An 18,293-nucleotide genomic window follows, 5' to 3' on the forward strand; every position below is an offset into this window, starting at 1 on the left:
ACACACACACACACACACACACACACACACACACACACACACACACACACACACACACACACACACACACACACACACACACACACACACACACACACACACACACACACACACACACACACACACACACACACACACACACACACACACACACACACACGATCGCAAAATGTTCTCGTAATTAATCAATCATCTCACAACCATCTGCGTACATCTCGACCCAGGAGTGTACAGTACTCATTTATAGCCTTTACTGACGAAATAATTGTGTAACAAAATTTTTAATCCATCTCAATTTTTTTCCTACTGAAGACTGTTCTTGGGAGCTTATTGCAGCGTTCAGCTGCGCAATAATTATTCTACTATTGCTTTTATTGGTGAAGTATCCCATATATTCGAGTTTCATCTCATTATCTCTCGTTGTATCATCATTTTGTATTTAATAATTTTCATAACTGTCGTCGTATAGTTTTTAAAAGAATTTTAAGCACTTGAAAATCTGTTCTTTTCTCTATTAAGAGAACATACGTATTGTTTTTTTTTTTTTTGGGGGGGAGGGGGGTTCTTCCTAGGGCCAATTTTGCATTGACTGAATCATACTAATGGCTTTTCTTTGGGGAAGGGGGAAAAAAGAGATGAAGGGGGAAGAATAAAGAGAAAAGAAGGGGAAGTGGGGGAGGGAGGGAAGTGGAAAGCGAGAGGGGAATAAGGTGGTGAGTCAGTGTTAGGGTAAGGGATAAATTTGAAGATATGGAGGTAAACACGAGATGTGGAACAGTGGGCGAATTTCCTGCACTTTCTCCTCTACCTTTACAATCACATCTCCTCCACATTTATCTCCACGTCTCCTTCCATCCTCACTTCCTTCTCAATATTTTCTTTGGCCTGTACATTCTCCTTTGTGCATAGTATACCTTCACTTTCTCCTCTTCACGGTACCTCCACTTCTCCCCCACCAGTGCCTCCACTTCACCAGTACCCCCACTTCTCCCCCACCAACGCCTCCACTTCACCAGTACCTCCACTTCTCCCCCACCAGTGCCTCCACTTCACCAGTACCTCCACTTCTCCCCCACCAGTGCCTCCACTTCACCAGTACCTCCACTTCTCCCCCACCAGTGCCTCCACTTCACCAGTACCTCCACTTGTCCACCAGTGTCTCCACTTCTCCACCATTCCCTCCACTTCACCATTCCCTCCACTTCTCCACCAGTACTCAGCTAGGTAAAACAGTAATTTCCACCAATATTTCCACTTCACCCAGTGTCGATGTTGAATCACTTCGTTCCAAAATAAAGACTGAATGAATACGAAACATGTTGACGTTGAAGGGGGGAAGTTTGATAATGGAATTAAGTTGGAAAAGAGCTTTTAGACCAGAAGTACCCCATCCACTCCTCACAGAGTTTTTAGTAATTTCTGGAAACTGACCTTTAGAGGGGTGTGAGTGGTGGTGGTGGAGGGGTGTAAAACAGAATGACCGGAGGAGAAGGGGGGAGGGCAGAGGAGTAGGGAAAAGGAAAGTAATGAAAGGGAACGAGAGGAGGAGAAAGGAGAAAGGAGAAACAAGAGTGGTGATACCGGAGGGGAAGGGGGAAGGGGAGAGAGGGTGGGAGAGAAAGAGGAGAGATGGTAGCTGAGGGGGTGGGTGAGGGGAAAGAGGGGGTTGGGTGAGGAAGAGAAAGTAATAGCAACGGAGGGTAGAGAGGAATGGTTGATAAGGAATAGAGCAAAGGTAGTGGAGGGGTTGGCAGAAGAGAGAACGAGGGATGATGTGAAAGGGAGAGGGATTGGCAGTGGAGAGAATGAGGTGAGTAGAGAGAGAGAGAGGTAGTGAAAAGGGACTAGAAGTGGTAGTCGAAAGATAGAGGGAAGCGAATGGTGGCTGCGAAGGGAAAGAGACCAGAGAGATAAAAAGAGAATGGGAGGGTGACGAGGAGAGAGGGATGGTAACTGAAGAGAGTGGGAGAGACAAGGGAGTGGACGAGGGTAGAAAAGGAGTGGGTTAGTGGTAGAGAGAGAGGCTGGAGAGAAGGGTGGGGTGGGAGTAGTCACGTCCCAGCCAATAACATTAGTGTGTCGCTCATAAAGACTGAATTAAACACTGCTGACAGCCTGTTCTGTTTGTTCACTTCTAAACGCTGCCCTTCCTTTCCTGTGTGTGTGTGTGTGTGTGTGTGTGTGTGTGTGTGTGTGTGCTCAGTTGGACGGCTTATCCTGCTGCGGTGTGGTCGTTGTGTTCTGTTTGTTGAGTTGTTAGGTGTAATGTGTTGGGTATTGTGTTGCATTTCATTGTATCTGGTGTCAGTGTGGTGACGTATGCAGCCATGTGATGAGTTGTGTTCTGGTGAGGTACTTGTTTTGTGTGTTGCCCTTTGTTTTGTCCGATGGGATGTGTACTAGACTGGGAGTGTTGCAGTTTTGTGTGGTTGATGTTGCCTGGGTAATGTGTATAGCAGTGTGTTGATATGTTCTGCATGATGTGATGTGTGTTTCTAAGCGTTGTGATGCTGTGGATTATGGTGTTTTACTGTGATTCTTATATTACTATATATTGCCATTGTAAGGTCTAGATGGATGTGCTTCGGACTGTTGTGTGTGTGTGTGTGTGTGTGTGTGTGTGTGTGTGTGTGTGTGTGTGTGTGTGTGTGTGTCCTTCATTTGCTTAAGTTGTTGCTGTGTTGTGTTGTTGTTGCAATTTAAGAGTCGCATTGTTGTGATATGTTTGTATGTGCTGGGTGTATTTTTATGTGCTGTGTATGTTTTTAGTGTGTTGTTGTTTTGTACAGGAAGGTTAATTTTTCATGTTGTAGTTTGTGTTGCGCTGAGTAAAATACTGTTCTGATTTTGTATGAACACGTTTAAGCAGTGTTTTTCTATGCTCATTCTTTCATGTGTTATTATGTGTTATGTATATTCATTGTGTTCGGGTTGTGTTGTTGTTGTATATTGCGTTGTGTTGTGTTGTAGGTGTGTGTTCTGCCATGTGTTGATGAAGTTTGTGTTGTTCATGTGTTGAATGAGCTGGCCACCCCACTCTGTGCCTGTGTTGTTTTTGTCCCTCTGTTTGTATGCTTTCAATTTAAATGCATATTTTAGCCTTTTCGTCGCCTCTTTTGTATCATCGAGAATATTTGGGATGGTCAGTTTTACCCCAAATAATATTTGTCAACTTACGATTCTATCGTACTATACGTTGTCAGTCTGTGCATTACTATTATATATATATATATATATATATATATATATATATATATATATATATATATATATATATATATATATATATATATATATATATATATTATGTATGTCATACATTATTATATATTTGTCCCGCTTCATATTATCGTTAGTTTGGGAGACGACTAGTTTTTTCTTTTGTGTTTTCTTTTCCTTGTTTCAAGATCCTACCCACCCAATTATTAGTGGGAAATTGGGTATGTTGACGGTTCATGATGATGATGATGTTCATGATGATGGTGATAATGATGACTGTTGTGTTGTATATTATAACTGATAATTCGATCGTATTGCGAGAACTACTTCAGTGTTTCATTAAATGAAGTATTATGGGTCGGATAGGATGGATATGAGTAGGAATGAAATATATTAGTCAAATTATGTTTGTGGTAAGTTATCGGTAGAAGTAAGTTGAACGATGTGCTAGAATTAACACAAAATATTTCTAGATGAAGACGGGACTCATTGTGACTCGAAGAGATGTTAGAATCAGGTGTGTTAAAACAGATAATATGACACGATTAGGTTGTGCTGTGAGGTAGGATTAGACAGGAAAATAGCTGATACTGGATGCATACAATTAAACAACCACTCCAAAGTAGTTTCCACATGTGCTCGTCATCCTGCAGTACACTCTAAGAGACTTTTTACGCCTAAACCCGTAGTGAAACACTGGGTAGGGGTGGATTACTTCTCATTGTGATTGAAAGTGGTGTTCTCGGCCCATCGAATCAGTTGCCGTTGAAAATCCGTAAAACGCAGCCTGAACGTGAATAGCAGTGTCGCCAGTCCGTGTTACGAGTATGTGTGTGCAAAAGCCGGCCGCTGCACTACAGGCACACGAGTGGCAATGATGTCAGACTCAATTTAGTAACCATGTTGGATTAGAAACTGTTTGGATTAATTTACGTTTGGTTTGGATTTGGGGGAACTCTTTTTTTTTTTTTTTTTTTTTTTTTTTTTTCCCTGTCGTCTTCCTGTCTGCAGATGTTTTTTGTATTTTTCGGCCTAGGACAGACTTTTCGTGATACAGTCTTCAGTAATTACCATCAGGGGTTCTTCTGTGCTGAATAATATCGTCTGGTGGCAGAAAAAAATGATTATAAAATGTTCTCATTGTTTCTGAAGGTGTTAAGAAATATGGTGATAAGAAAATGTGCTAGAATAAGTTCAGAAAGGGTTTGTAATTGAGGTTAGGTAGTCTATTGTTGTTAAAATGAGTTAATGATTAAGTGTTTTGATACTGAAGAACCTCTGCGAAGAAAAGAATACAAACTGTTCAATTGGCTTAAAGTAAAAAAATGTTTGATAAATTTAAACTTTGTATTGAATTTAAGAGTGTTAATAGATGGGTAATTTTGACACGGATACACCTGCGTTAATTATGTTTCGCCTGGGGCCAAATTTAGGTGTAATTAATCACGGGGTGAAAAGAGAACCATTAAGCCGGCAGAGTGACGTCACGGGCCTTGTAAACAAAGGAAGGTGGTAACAGCGCTGACTTGGGGGTCGATACCACAGAATACCAAACACTGTAACTTTTTTCTTTTTCTTTTCTTTTTCTTTCTTTCTTTCTTTCTTTGTTTTTTCTCCCATCAAACGATTTTTTACGGTACCACGGAATGCCACACACCTAAGTCAAATTGTACCCCCACCTCTGCGTCTTCTATTTGTTGCTTTATGCTCGCAACCACCAACGTATTATTTCATGGGTCGATACCAGAGAATGCCACTCACAAATACCCTCCCGCCGCTGCCTGTGTATTATTGAAGTCTTGGCATCACCAAATAGTTTGATTAAACTTCAATACCAGGGAATGCAGCACAGCCAGACACACTGCAATTCTGTATTTTCCCACTACACAGCTCGCTGGAGTGGGCACCACGCGCCATTTCTCAAGGCAGAGGATGATGTTGACAGAGAAAGCTTTGTCATAGCAACCGGGAGCATTACAGCAAGCTTTTGGGGGCTAACTGTAGTATAATTCATTTTCCCTCTGAAGTTTAATAAAGTGTCCTTCTGTGAAGTAGGGCAGTACAATATGCTGCACTTGTTTCTGTGCTGTTCGTCTGTCCAGACGATTATTATAATAAGCTTCGGTACGAGTTACTACCACACTCATCCCTATGTGCATTTTTTTTTTTTTAATGTTACTGACATAATTTTATGAGACTTAGGTACCGGGGAATAGACGCTCATGCCAGTCGGCTCTTGCGTGTTTTTTTTTTTTAATCCCCTGACATCACCAGGTAATTCTGTAAAGTTTCGGCATCAGCAAATGGCACTCATACCCACTCCGGTGCGTCTTTTAATTATATTACTGCTCACCAAGCGATTCTATCAAACTTAGATACTGCTGCCTGCCCAGCATTGATTTCATATGTGGCTGCAGGATTGCCGTTTGTGTTGGAATTTATATAGAATTGTATTTAATTTCTTACTTTTACTGTTTTAGCAGCCCCCTATTACACTCCTCTAGTTTTACACAGTACCAGTATAGCTCTAGAACCTCCTCACTGTGACGTGATGGTGCCTTCATTATTTCACTGATGCCACCAGACCAGTTCATTGGGCGTAGGGGAATCTCTCTAGCGCAGGGAAAAGTACGATCATTTTGTTTTCTTGTGACACGATGTAACTAAGCCAAGGGAAGACAGTGTGATGAAGGAATTAAGTAATCTTGGTTGCCCGCGTTATTCATGTACGGTACTTTATATATATAGAGAGAGAGAGAGCATATTGTTAAGTTTAGAATGTGCCGTAGCACCTCATCGTAACCACTTTATTTCCGCATATGTATACTGTTTGTTATTTATGGAAGCTGTCATTATTACTTCACCATCATCATCATCATCATCATCATCATCATCATCTAGTCTTCTTTTCGCACGTAAGGATAGGGTGAGGATCAGTATTAAAAAACAAAAATGTAAATATTAGGTAAAAGAATATTATTGTAATGTTCCAGACAAATTGCTGAGGAAGAGGTATTGGTAAGTTTCATTAACTTATGATAATACAATCTAAATATGGCCCATTTGCTTACGTGAATGTACAGTATAGGAAGAACAGTTGTTTATAGCCGTTTCCCTATGGCCAGGCCTGCCAAGAGATAATTAACCACCAGAATGAAATCATCTGCCATTACCGGAAACAAAATACCCGGGTGAGACCACCAAAGTGAGAAGTGTAGTTAATTGATATTTTATAAGTTTGAGCACCGGTGTGTGTATATATATATATATATATATATATATATATATATATATACACCGGTGCTCAATATATATATATATATATATATATATATATATATATATATATATATATACACCGGTGCTCAATATATATATATATACACCGGTGCTCAATATATATATATATATATATATATATATATATCCTCTGTGGTACAGTGGTAGAGTGTGCGTTTCGTACACGGGTGGACCAGGGTTCGCGCCCCGCCAGGGTAATAAACTTTGGGAGTGTTCACCCGGCCACGTACTGCATTGGCGGACACCAGGGGTGCTGTGGTTGAACCAGTTTCGCTTATTGTAAAGTATGCTTGCACCCAGTCGGCTTGCGGGGGCCGATTACACTTGGTTCACAGACTACACACACATCCAAAGCCATTCCAACACAACAGTTACACTAACAAGCACTTCTCACCCTACATACAATCTCTACTAGACAGCCTAAGCTGTTGGTAGAGATACATTGGCTGTATCGTCCCGACTTCAGTCGGGATAGGCCGGTCCTGCAGTGGATACTCAAACGGCTGATGATGATATATATATATATATATATGTATATATATATATATATATATATATATATATATATATATATATATATATATATATATATATGTATATTGTGTGTGTGTCATTGTAATCGAACTACGGTATATATTTTATTCCCAGTAATGTCAGTTTCATAAGCTCAGAGATACCCATAGTGACAAAATTGTAAAACTTCATGTCGATTAGCGTTTCTGCCCAAAACTGAGAACTGTGTATATTATTCTAGCCAACTTCAGACCATTTTATTTAGCTTAAAGAAGTCCATCGCAGCCAGCGGGTTGACATGTGCAAAAGTGACGCTGGTATTTTGTCAGTAATGACCAAAAAAAGGATTAGACCACGCATGACGTCATCGTACTCTGACGGCTAGCGTGTAAAAGTGAGACTGGTGTTTTGGCGGTATTAGCACAACAAATTATGGATGCACGTTTGTCCTGCCTCACACGTGCTTGGCGGCAGGCACGGGTGTGGGGCGTGGCTGGTGTGCAGGTAGGCGAGGTTACACGCCCCGCATTCATGAAGGATCTTAACCATTTTTCTCCGTAAGCAACTCAGCATAGCAGTGAATTTTGTGCTGGAAGTTGTGTTATTCGGCCTACCATTTCACTGCAGTATTGGCTCTAGGTTGGTTGTTAAGTATTTTAGCCTGTATGAGTGACGGTCAAAGAATAAACCAGCAACCTCTTACACACCTTAATAACTTGTAGCTGGTGACTTTTTGTTCTAGTCTGACTTCAGACAATTTTATTCCGTTTTGGAGGGGGTCTTTGAACAGAAGCTAAGCCCATCTTTCACTGACCCATTACCACCATGCTGCACTCCAAAATTGAGTCAAATGGCATGGGTATAGGAAGAGTAAAATCTGAAAATCCGACCGTGGATTCAAGGTGTCCAGAGCATTTGTAAATACGGGCTCAGGTGTGCCGCCGGCCAGTCGATACAGTTCCGCCAAGGTGTTCATTAGGCGGCGTCTGGGATGGCACGAGACCTTTGGAATGTACAGAAAGACTGAAAACAATAATAACAGTAATAACAACAAGTATGAAAACACTTCGTGTATAACAGAAAAAGTGGAAGACTCCAGAAGTCGTGGTGGGTGAAAGACGGAGTAAACTTTGTTCCTTCTCTATATATGGCGATTGTGTCAAACTGTTTCAGCTTACCATGTGTCACCTAAAACAGTTATTGAGCGACATTGCAGAACTGTATGTGTAACTTACTGTTAGTGTAGACAGGAATAAATGCTGTAAAGATGTACCATATATAGTTAACCAAACCTGCTAGGAGTTACGTGAAAAAAGTTGTCGGAACTAGGTAGTGAAAACTACTTAAGTGGGTCTGGAGCATTGAGAGTTTTGTAAAGAGATGTGAAATATATAACCTAAGTTATTGTTGTTAAGTATACATATGAAAATAAAATTGTGTAATAACATAATGGGGATGAAGTAATACCATGAAAGTATGAGATAAAACTGTTAGTGTTGTGCGTGTCTTTGGTAAGGAGAGTGGAGGGAGTAATAACATTTAGCAGTGTTGTAGCGATGGTATGTAAATGAGGCGGTGCGTACAGCCCTGATATACCGTCCCCCTGTGCCCGTGTTCAGGTATACCTGTTGCAGCTTCATTCACGTACATTACTGCATTGGGTATGTTGTTCGTGGTCACATCTTGCAAACATTTCGATAGATAGATAGATAGATAGATAGGTAGATATAACTATAAATTAAACATGGCATCATTATAATAACGCACGTTATCAGCAGACCACATATTAAACAGATTATCGTTACTGAATGAATATTATAGTCAGATTACAAAAAATTCAGTATGTTGCATTATAAACGAAAGCACAAGGTATATAACCTAATGAAGCAAATAAAAGAATATTAGGCCTGTTAAAAAAAAAGCATTAAAAAATACAAAACCTAAAGCAGAGAAATACAGAGTCCCAAAGTTGAAGGCTGTGTTGTTTCATTACGAATACTGTTAATCACAGTATCTTTCTTCAGTTTAAGTAATGATCGAATAAGCAGTTTGTGCTGACCGCATACGAAAATTGGGTGATAATCTATGGTTCACCACTGGCCGTGTAGATGTGAATGCCACCAAAGTGGTTTTGCTTTTCTGTCATTTTGTAGGTGGTTGCTCTTAGTTGAAGAAAATTTAACAAATTTTATCAAGGGGCTTCTCGAACACGGTGAGGGAAGTCCACATTAAGCTTCTTTTAGGTGGTATTGCAGTGAAGAAACTGGGACTGCGTGTTGATAACCAGCTCTCCGGAACTACTGCAGCCGAGCCATCAAAGATGTCTGTCTTTCCTGTCTTACACCTGTACGAGTTTCATCATTTTACCTTAATAGTTGTAAAGTAAGACGAACTATTACCTTTTCAGTCTTTTTAAGATGAGCAAAGTGAATGTAGACTTATTGCACTTGCTTTATTTAGCAATCGAAGTGAAAAGTCAAGAGGGTGAGTAAGGGGTTTAGATATGATGGGATAGGGAAGAATATTGATAAAAAAGTGAGAGATGAGGAGAAAAATAGAGAAAATAAAGAGAAAGCCAAGATTGGGTTAGGCGCCTGTAGAATACCTTACCCAAGTTTAGCTATTTGGTTTCCCAGTAAAATTTTCAGCGGAATTTATGTTGGTCTGGAATGATATTACGAGCATGACCCCATAAAGCCCAGTATTACCCAGGTGATGGTGGTGTGGTGGGGTTGTGGTGGGGTGGATGAGCTAGTGTTGTGGTTGTGGTGAGGCGGGGACGGATGTGGTGGGGAGGTGCCATGATGACTGTTGTGAGGTGAATGTGTTAGTGCTGTGGTTGTGGTTGGTGGGTTGTAAAGGGTGGATGAGCTAGTGAGGCGGATGTGGTGGAGTGTGGATGAGTGTGTTGCTTTGGTAGAGTGGTTGTTGTTGCAGGGTGAATGGATTAATGCTATGGTTGTGGGTGGTAGGCTGTGATGTAGTGGATGAACTGATGTGGTGGTGTAAGGATGGATGCTGGTGTGGTGGGGTTGTGGTTATGTTGAATGTATGATATAGATAATGTGTGGTTTGGCCATTGTGGGGAGTTGTAATGGGATAGATGTGCTGTTATTGGGCAGGAATGGAAGGGTTGGAGTAATATCATGGTGGTGGTTACCGTTGAGTATATTATGTGGCGCTTGTTGTGGGGATGGATGTGTTTTTTTTTCTTTTTTTTTCCTTTTTTTTTGGGGGGGAGGGGTTGGTATTAGTTTTGGTGGGGTCAGGTTAATGATGTGCTAGTTGTGGTGGGATATGGATGGAAGCGTTGGTGTGGTGGCATGGTGCTTGTGGTGGAGTGGATGTGTTTTTGGTGATGGATAGATCTGTGCAGTGGTTGTTGTAGGATGGACGTATTGATGTGATGGTGTGCTTGGAGGGTGGTTGTGGCGGGGTGAATGTGTCGGGTGGGGGTTTTAATGGAAGAGGATGTGGTAGTAACAGTTGCGTGGTGGTTGTGGTGAGAGAGGATGTGATGGTTGTTGTTGGGTGGTGATTGTGGTGAGATTGGATGTGGTGGTTGTGAGGGATTAAATACAAATGTAACCTAGAGGTAATTGTAGTGGAAGATGGTTGAATGGTGAGCCAGTGGTGTTTGGTTGTAGGGCAAGGTTTGCTGGTTGTGTATTAGCCTTTTAGTTTGTTGTTGTTATAATTTTATTGGCATTAATATTGCAATTTTCTACTTACTCATCTCTCTCAGTACCCTCTGATAACTCTTTGTTGCTTGTTCAAGGGCTGGGGTATTACTTATTGGCTGATACCTATATTGGGTGATACCTATACATACATTATATATATATATATATATATATATATATATATATATATATATATATATATACCAATTTATTAATTTTTTCATCTTTTATTTTTGTACATGAAGTTAGGGAAGTATCTTTGATTACCAACAACAAAACAGTTTTAACGTAAGTTGAAGTGTAGTGACTAACGGAGCTTACTGCATTCTTTGTGCTGTATGTGGTGATGATGATGATAATGATGGCAGTGGTGGTTATTGTTATTATTATTATTATTATTATATTATTATTGTTGTTGTTGTTGTTGGTGTCGTTATTCTCAGTTATTATTATTACGCATGAGAATACTTAATATATTTATGTATCGGCCTGCTGTATACATACAGCATATACATAAGTATTTTCTCATGTGAAGTGGATTGGTGGAGGGATAGTGCCCCTCCCGGTAAACCATCGGCGTGCTGTATATATACAGCATATACATACGTATTTTCTCATGTGAAGTGGGTTGGTGGAGGGATAGTGCCCCTCCCCGTAAAACAACTAACTCAAAGTCAAATGGCCACCCCTTACGGGAGTATGGCGTCTGGCAATAGAGAGATAGATAGATAGATAAATGGAAATGGGTTATTGTTATATTACAAAATAGAAATATTTCACTGTAGAAAGCGATAAAACTAGTTTTGGTTGTATCATGTGTGTACTCCTATATTTCTCATAATTTTTACACTCTGAGGTATGACCAGAGGCAGGTAGCTAACATCTTTTTAATGTACCAAACGGCATTTGCCAAGTGACTGAACGAAGCTTCTTTTTTGAGAAGTTATGAGAACTCCTTTCAGTTGTAGTTACTACGTGACTGATAGAGTGAGTTGTTATACATAAGTAAAGGAATATAAGGCATGCAAATAGAACCTGTATAATGGCATACCCAGTGAAATGAACCAGACAGTTGTTTATACAAGTCAAGCCGTCATAGCTAAGACATTTCAGTGTACGATTTGCGGAAACCATAGAGAGAGAGAGAGAGAGAGAGAGACTCATTTTGTCTGTGTAAATCTGACTACATACATACATACTCTTATACTGATAGACGGAGAAAGATTCGCAACATAAACTTAAAAATGTCATGCAATACTGCCAGCACCCCTTTGCTATAGAACTGCCAAACCTAACATGGCCTCCTCTCTAAGGTGTGACCAGACAAAGACCTCAGTTGTGTGGGTACCCGGAATCGTTACCACTGTGTTCTGTGACAGGCGTGAGGGATTTCGTTACACAAGTCTCGCTAGAATACACACCGCGGTCACGAACACACTCACAAAAGCCTACACGAGAGAGAGAGAGAGAGAGAGAGAGAGAGAGAGAGAGAGAGAGGCAGCCTTGTCGTGTGTGAGTGTGTGGAATTAGACGGCCTGGCACTCATCAAGCATGAAGTTAGAGGAGGGTGGGATGTGGCCTACCTAGAAGTGGTGGCGGCGTGGATCCATTGTATACTGAGAAACTGCAAGAAGTAGGAGTTTTTAGCTTATTCTTTCACTTTCATTTCTCTCTCTCTCTCTCTCTCTCCTTTGCCCTCCACCCATCCCTACCTCGCAGCATTTCTTCTTTCCCTGCCACCATAACCCTTTAGTCCATCTTTTTACAGTCTTTCCCTCCTTCCTCTTCCCACCCTTTCCTTTCTCTATTCTCTTCTCGTCTAGCCCTGGCCTCTCCATCCCCTCAGACTTTCGCATTTATTTTTGCCTGTTTTGATATCTTTACTGGGTGTGGCTTGTGTGTGTGTGTGTGTGTGTGTGTGTGTGTGTGTGTGTGTGTGTGTGTGTTTGTGTGTGTGTGTGTGTAGCCATGACCGTCACATATAATCGCTAAGTCGGGGCGAGAGTGTTGAATTAATGTACTGCATAATATGTGCGTACGTGTCGTGAGTTTGCGTGTGTATGCGTGTATTTATGTATGTATGTATGTGTGTGTGTGTGTGTGTGTGTGTGTGTGTGTGTGTGTGTGTGTGTGTGTGTGTGTAATTAATAATAGGTGACGTGTCCAACATTCCAGTCAGGTGCAAGGAAGGGGGTTTGGGTGGGTGGGGGTGGGGGTGGGTGGGGTGTAGGTTTTAGAGGGTGGAGGGAGTGAGGGGGGTGGAGGAAGGATGAAAGGGGAGGGAGAAGAGGAGGGGATGGCTAGAGGGGGGATGGTTAGAGGGGGGAGAGGAGGGACGGAAGAGGGCGGAGGGGGGTGAGGTGGGGTGGATGAAGGATGAAAAGGGGAGAGAAAAGAGGAGGGGGTGGATGGAGGGGTGAGAAAAGAGGGAAGGTTTCAGGGGGCGTGGAAAGAATTACACTTCGTTATTTTTCTTTAATACTTTATGTACGAATGACGGAATTGCGAAGACATCAAACAATTCTCCCCCCACCGCCTCTCTCTCTCTCTCTCTCTCTCTCATGACTGACACGGCCACTGTAAAGGCAGAGAATTAGCCAGCCTCAGTTGCCTTAATGGAGAGCAATGAGGGAGGGAGCGGTGAAGGGAAGGAGGGGAGGGGAGGGGAGAGAGGTGGAGGTGGAGGGCTGTGAGTGAAGAGAGGGAGGGGAGGGGAGGGGTGATAGGGGGAGGGGGAGGGCTGTGAGTGAAGGAAGGAAAGACAGAGTGAGTGAGAGGAGAGAAAAGAGATAGATGGGCTGTAAGTGAAGGTAAGTTTGATGGAGAAGAGAGAGAGAGAGAGAGAGTTTGGAGTGAGGAGAGAGAGGGGAGAAGGAGAAGAGACGGTGGGAAGCGAAGGAATATGGAGGGATAGGGTAAAATAGAGGCAGACAGGGGTTGGAAAGAGGAGAGGAATGGAAGGTAATGGTGTGAAGTGGACGTTGGATAGAAGCCTGGTGTGAATGGAAGGAGAGAAGGTGGTGGATAGGGTAGAGGGGAACAGAATTAATGGAAGAGGAGGAAATGAAGGCAGGTTAGGAAAAAGAACGGGGGTGAAATATATATAGGAGATAGAAGTTGGGCTGATAGAATGAAGGGAAGGAATGAAAAAAATTGAAAGGGATAATAGGATGAGAGAATGCCAAAGGAAATGATGGAGAAATAAAATGAAATAAGTGGATTAAGGTGAAGAGAAGAAGCAGGTGATAAAAAACAAAGTGAAGGTACGGGGGAAATCATAAGGTGCGGAAGTCAGAAAGAGTGTATAGGAAGACTGAGCCATTTAAACAAGAAGGAATAAACTAGTTCATGTCAAAGTGGAATGAAAAGCTAGTAAAAGTTGAGTTATGTGAAGGGAATCAGAAATGTGGGCAATGATGGAAAAAGTTGTGGAATGGACAGGTACGTAGTGAAAAGTCAGACTTGTAATTAAGGGACAGGTGTGGAATTAAGGGACAGGTGTGGAATGAGAGACAGGTGTGGAAGTGACGGGTGTGGAATGAGCGGCAGAGAGGTGTGAAATGAAGGGTCAGATGTGGATTGAGAGGGACACAGGTGTGGAGTGAAGGGACAGGTGTGGAACGAGAGGGTGACAGGGGTGGAGTGAAGGGACAGGTGTGGAATGAGAGGGTGATAGGTGTGGAGTGAAGGGACAGGTGTGGAATGAGAGTGACAGGTGTGGGGTGAAGGGACAGGTGTTGAATGAGAAGAAATTGCGAAATGGAGGAACAGGTGTGGAATGAGAGGGTGACAGGTGTAGAGTGAAGGAATAGGTGTGGAATGAGACACTGATGAGATATGAGGGAGGAATGTGTGTGACGGGTCGAGAGGTACGTACGTCAGTCTCCAGGCTGTTGTAATATTATCACTCCCCCTTCACTCACTCACACACACACACACACACACACACACACACACACACACACACACACACACACACACACACACACACACACACACACACACACACACACACACACACACACACACACACACACACAAGGTTTCTCACTTACACTCTCCCAAGCATTCTTTCTCACACCCACTCACTTACTCATTCTCTCTGTCTTTCCCAATAGTCTTACCCAAAAATAGAGGTTGGGGTAAAATAGAGAGAGAGAGAGAGAGAGAGAGAGAGAGAGAGAGAGAGAGAGTTGCATACAAGAAAAATGAGGAAGTAAGAAAGAGGTAGGTGAAAGGAAGAGATGAGTAAAATTGAGAGAACAATAGAGCAAAAGCATATGTGTGAGGAAGTAATGAAATGAATGAAAGTAAGAGAGAAAGAGTGAAAATATAATAACAGAAGAGAGGAGAAGGACAGGAGAGAAGAATAGGAGAGAGGAGAAGAGCAGGAGAGAAGCGGTGGAGAGAGAAGGGCAGGAGAGAAGAATTGGAGAGAAGAGCAGGAGAGTAGAACTGGAGAGAAGAGAAGAGCAGGAGAAAAGAGTTAGAGGGAGAAGAGCAGCAGAGAAGAATTGGAGAGAAGAGAAGAGCAGGAGAGAGGAGAAGGAAAGGAGAGACGAACGGGAGAGTGGAAAAGAACGGGATGGATAGGAGCAGAGGAGAGGAAAGCAGGAGAGAGGAGAAGGACAGGAGAGAGACGAGCAGGAGAGAGAAGTACAGGAGAGAGAGAGAGGAACAGGAGAGAGGAGAAGTTCAGGAGAGAGAAGTACAGGGGAGAGAGAAGTACAGGAGAGAGAGAGAGGAGCAGGAGAGAGGAGAATACAGGAGAGAGGAGCAGGAGAGAGTAGAAGTACAGGAGAGAGAGGAGAAGTACAGGAGAGAGAGGAGAATATGAAAGAACAGCAAGAGAAAAGTAAGTTTATTCACAGAGTTGGCATTTTTCTAATTGGTGGTGATGGAAACTGTAGAGAAAAGGAAATAACGAGATATAACCTTTTGCACACACACACACACACACACACACACACACACACACACACACACACACACACACACACACACACACACACACACACACACACACACACACACACACACACACACACACACACACACACACACACACACACACACACACACACACACACACACACACACACTCTCTCTCTCTCTCTCTCTCTCTCTCTCTCATCACATACTCCGAAAATAGAGACGCGAGCGATAATGAGAGGGAGCGGAACAATAGAAAAAAATGGCAGGAAAAAAAGAAGGAAATTTGTGGTGATGAGGGCAGGGCGTGGAAATGAAGATGGGATGGCGGAGAGGATAGACGCGAAAGCAATCGGAGGAGAATGAGGGGAAAGATGGGGGTGGGGTTGGGGATGGAGATGGGGTAAGCTTATTTGGACTCAGGTTTTCGTCATGATGTTACTCTTAATCATTGTAGCTGAGTGGATTTGGAAATTGATGGGTGTGGATGGATAGGTGGTTGAGTAGGTGGATTGCTGATAGCGAATTGGGTATTGATTGGAAGGGTGGGTTGGTATGGGTGGGTGGAAATTCAGTGGATATTAATGGCAGGTGGATGGAAGGAGAGCGTGGCTGAAAAGTGGAGATGTGGATGGGTAGGTAGGATGGTGGTGCGTAGGCGGGTGTGTGTAACTTCTGGGTGAATGAGAGGAGAGTGGAATTGAGAAGTGAGTGAGTGAAATCTGGTAATGGGGGTGGGTGAATAAATTAGTGAGCGTTGGTTTAGTAGAAAAAGATTGGGATTCGGAAGGTTGTGCGTGAATATGAATTAGTTTGATTGGTTGGTGAATGTAGGTGGGTTGGATGGGTGTGATTGGTGGGTGAGTGGAGGAAACCGGAGTAGAGGTGGGAGGATGTGACTGGATGGTGAGTAGGTGGACAGATGAGAGGAGTTGTGGGTACATGTTGGTGTTAGGCGTTTGAGTGGAGATTTGGATTGAGAGTTGGGTGGGTGGTATTGAATGATAAGAGTGGGTGTATATGGAATGGTGGGTGGTTGAAAAAAGAATTAGATTGAGTGGTGGGGGAATGAGCGTGAAAGGTGAGTGGGTGGGTGTTGATGGATAGATGGGGTGGGTGTGAATGATGTGTTGGTTTGGCTAGTGTTTTGAGAGGGAAATGGTTAATGAAGCCGATGGGGTTGGAATGATATGTGAAGAGTTTAGCGAGTATAGATGATGGATAAGAACCGAGTGTGGATGATCACTGGGTAGCTGTGGACGGCGAGTCATTGGTGAATTGGTGTCAGTGGTGGATGGATGGAAGAGGTACCATACTCTGAGATGGATGGGTGTGGGTGGTGGATGGGTGGAAAGGTAGACAATAGAGCTGGATCCGTTTCAGCATCCATCCCTCACCCCACTTGATCTTGCAAAGCTTCCTTCCTCCACCGCTACTGGGATGTTCCATATTCCTCTTCCATTTCCACCGGGACCTTCCTCTTCCATCCCCCAGTTGAATCTTCCACATCCTCATTTCATTCAGACTTCTCCATATCTTTCATCAGCTCCTATCCTCAACTCCTCCACGTGTTTCCTCCACCAGTCGAAATCTTCAACATCATTAACACATGTCTTGCACATCCCATCCTCAGTTCTCGGACTCTCAACGTCTCTCCAGCTCCTCTTACATCTTGCACATTCCTCTTCCACCAGTCGAAATTATCTAGTTTTTTACTCGACCAGTTAAAATCTTCCACATCATAATTCGTGTCCCTTAACTTCCACTCAGATCATCCACATTCCTTTTTCTCCAGTGGAAATCTTTCATCCCTCTTCTACTCATATCCACCTTATTTATTATTTACCCATTCGATACTCCACATCTCTCCACCTGTTCTTAGATGCTCAACATTTCTCCTCTTCCACTTAGTTCCTCCACATTCTCTTCCATCAGTTGAAATCTTCCACATCCTGCTCTGCCCGTCTGAGTACTCCACATCCCTCCATTTCGATGTTTCCCATCCCTTGGTCACCATTCAGAATATTCCGCATCTTCCCTTCTCGCATATCTTCCACATCCCATTGTCTGCCTGGATAATCCACTTTCCTTTACCTCGAGTAAGACCTTCCACAGTCCGCTTTCACTAATCGAAATCTTCCACATCCGTTCACTTCCACCAGTCGATACTCTCCACATCGTCCCCTTCCACTCATGTCTTCAATATCGTCCCGCCACCCCCTCATCTCTTCTCATCCATTCATATAATCCATATTATTCCTCCACCATTCAAAATCTTCCACGTTCCTCTTTCTCCAGTCGAAATCTACACATCTCTTGCACATCCCTCCTCCATCAACCCAAATGCACCATATCCCTTCACCTGGACCCCCATCCTCCACACCTCCACAGTATTGCACCAAATCTCCCCTCCACCTGAACCTTCATCCTCCACACCGCCACAATATTGCTCCACATCTCCACTCCACCTTGACCCCCATCTCCACACCTGCACCACAATATTACTCCACATCTCGACCCCCATCTCCACACCTCCACTACAATATTGCTCCACATCTTGACTTCCATCTCCACGCCTCCATCACACTATTGCTCCACATCTCGACCCCCATCTCCACACCTCCACCACAATATTGCACAACGTCT

Source organism: Coenobita brevimanus, chromosome 87 (assembly GCF_032717465.1).
Source record: "Coenobita brevimanus isolate Jiangsu-jjx chromosome 87, ASM3271746v2, whole genome shotgun sequence".
Classification (NCBI taxonomy): Eukaryota; Metazoa; Arthropoda; class Malacostraca; order Decapoda; family Coenobitidae; genus Coenobita; species Coenobita brevimanus.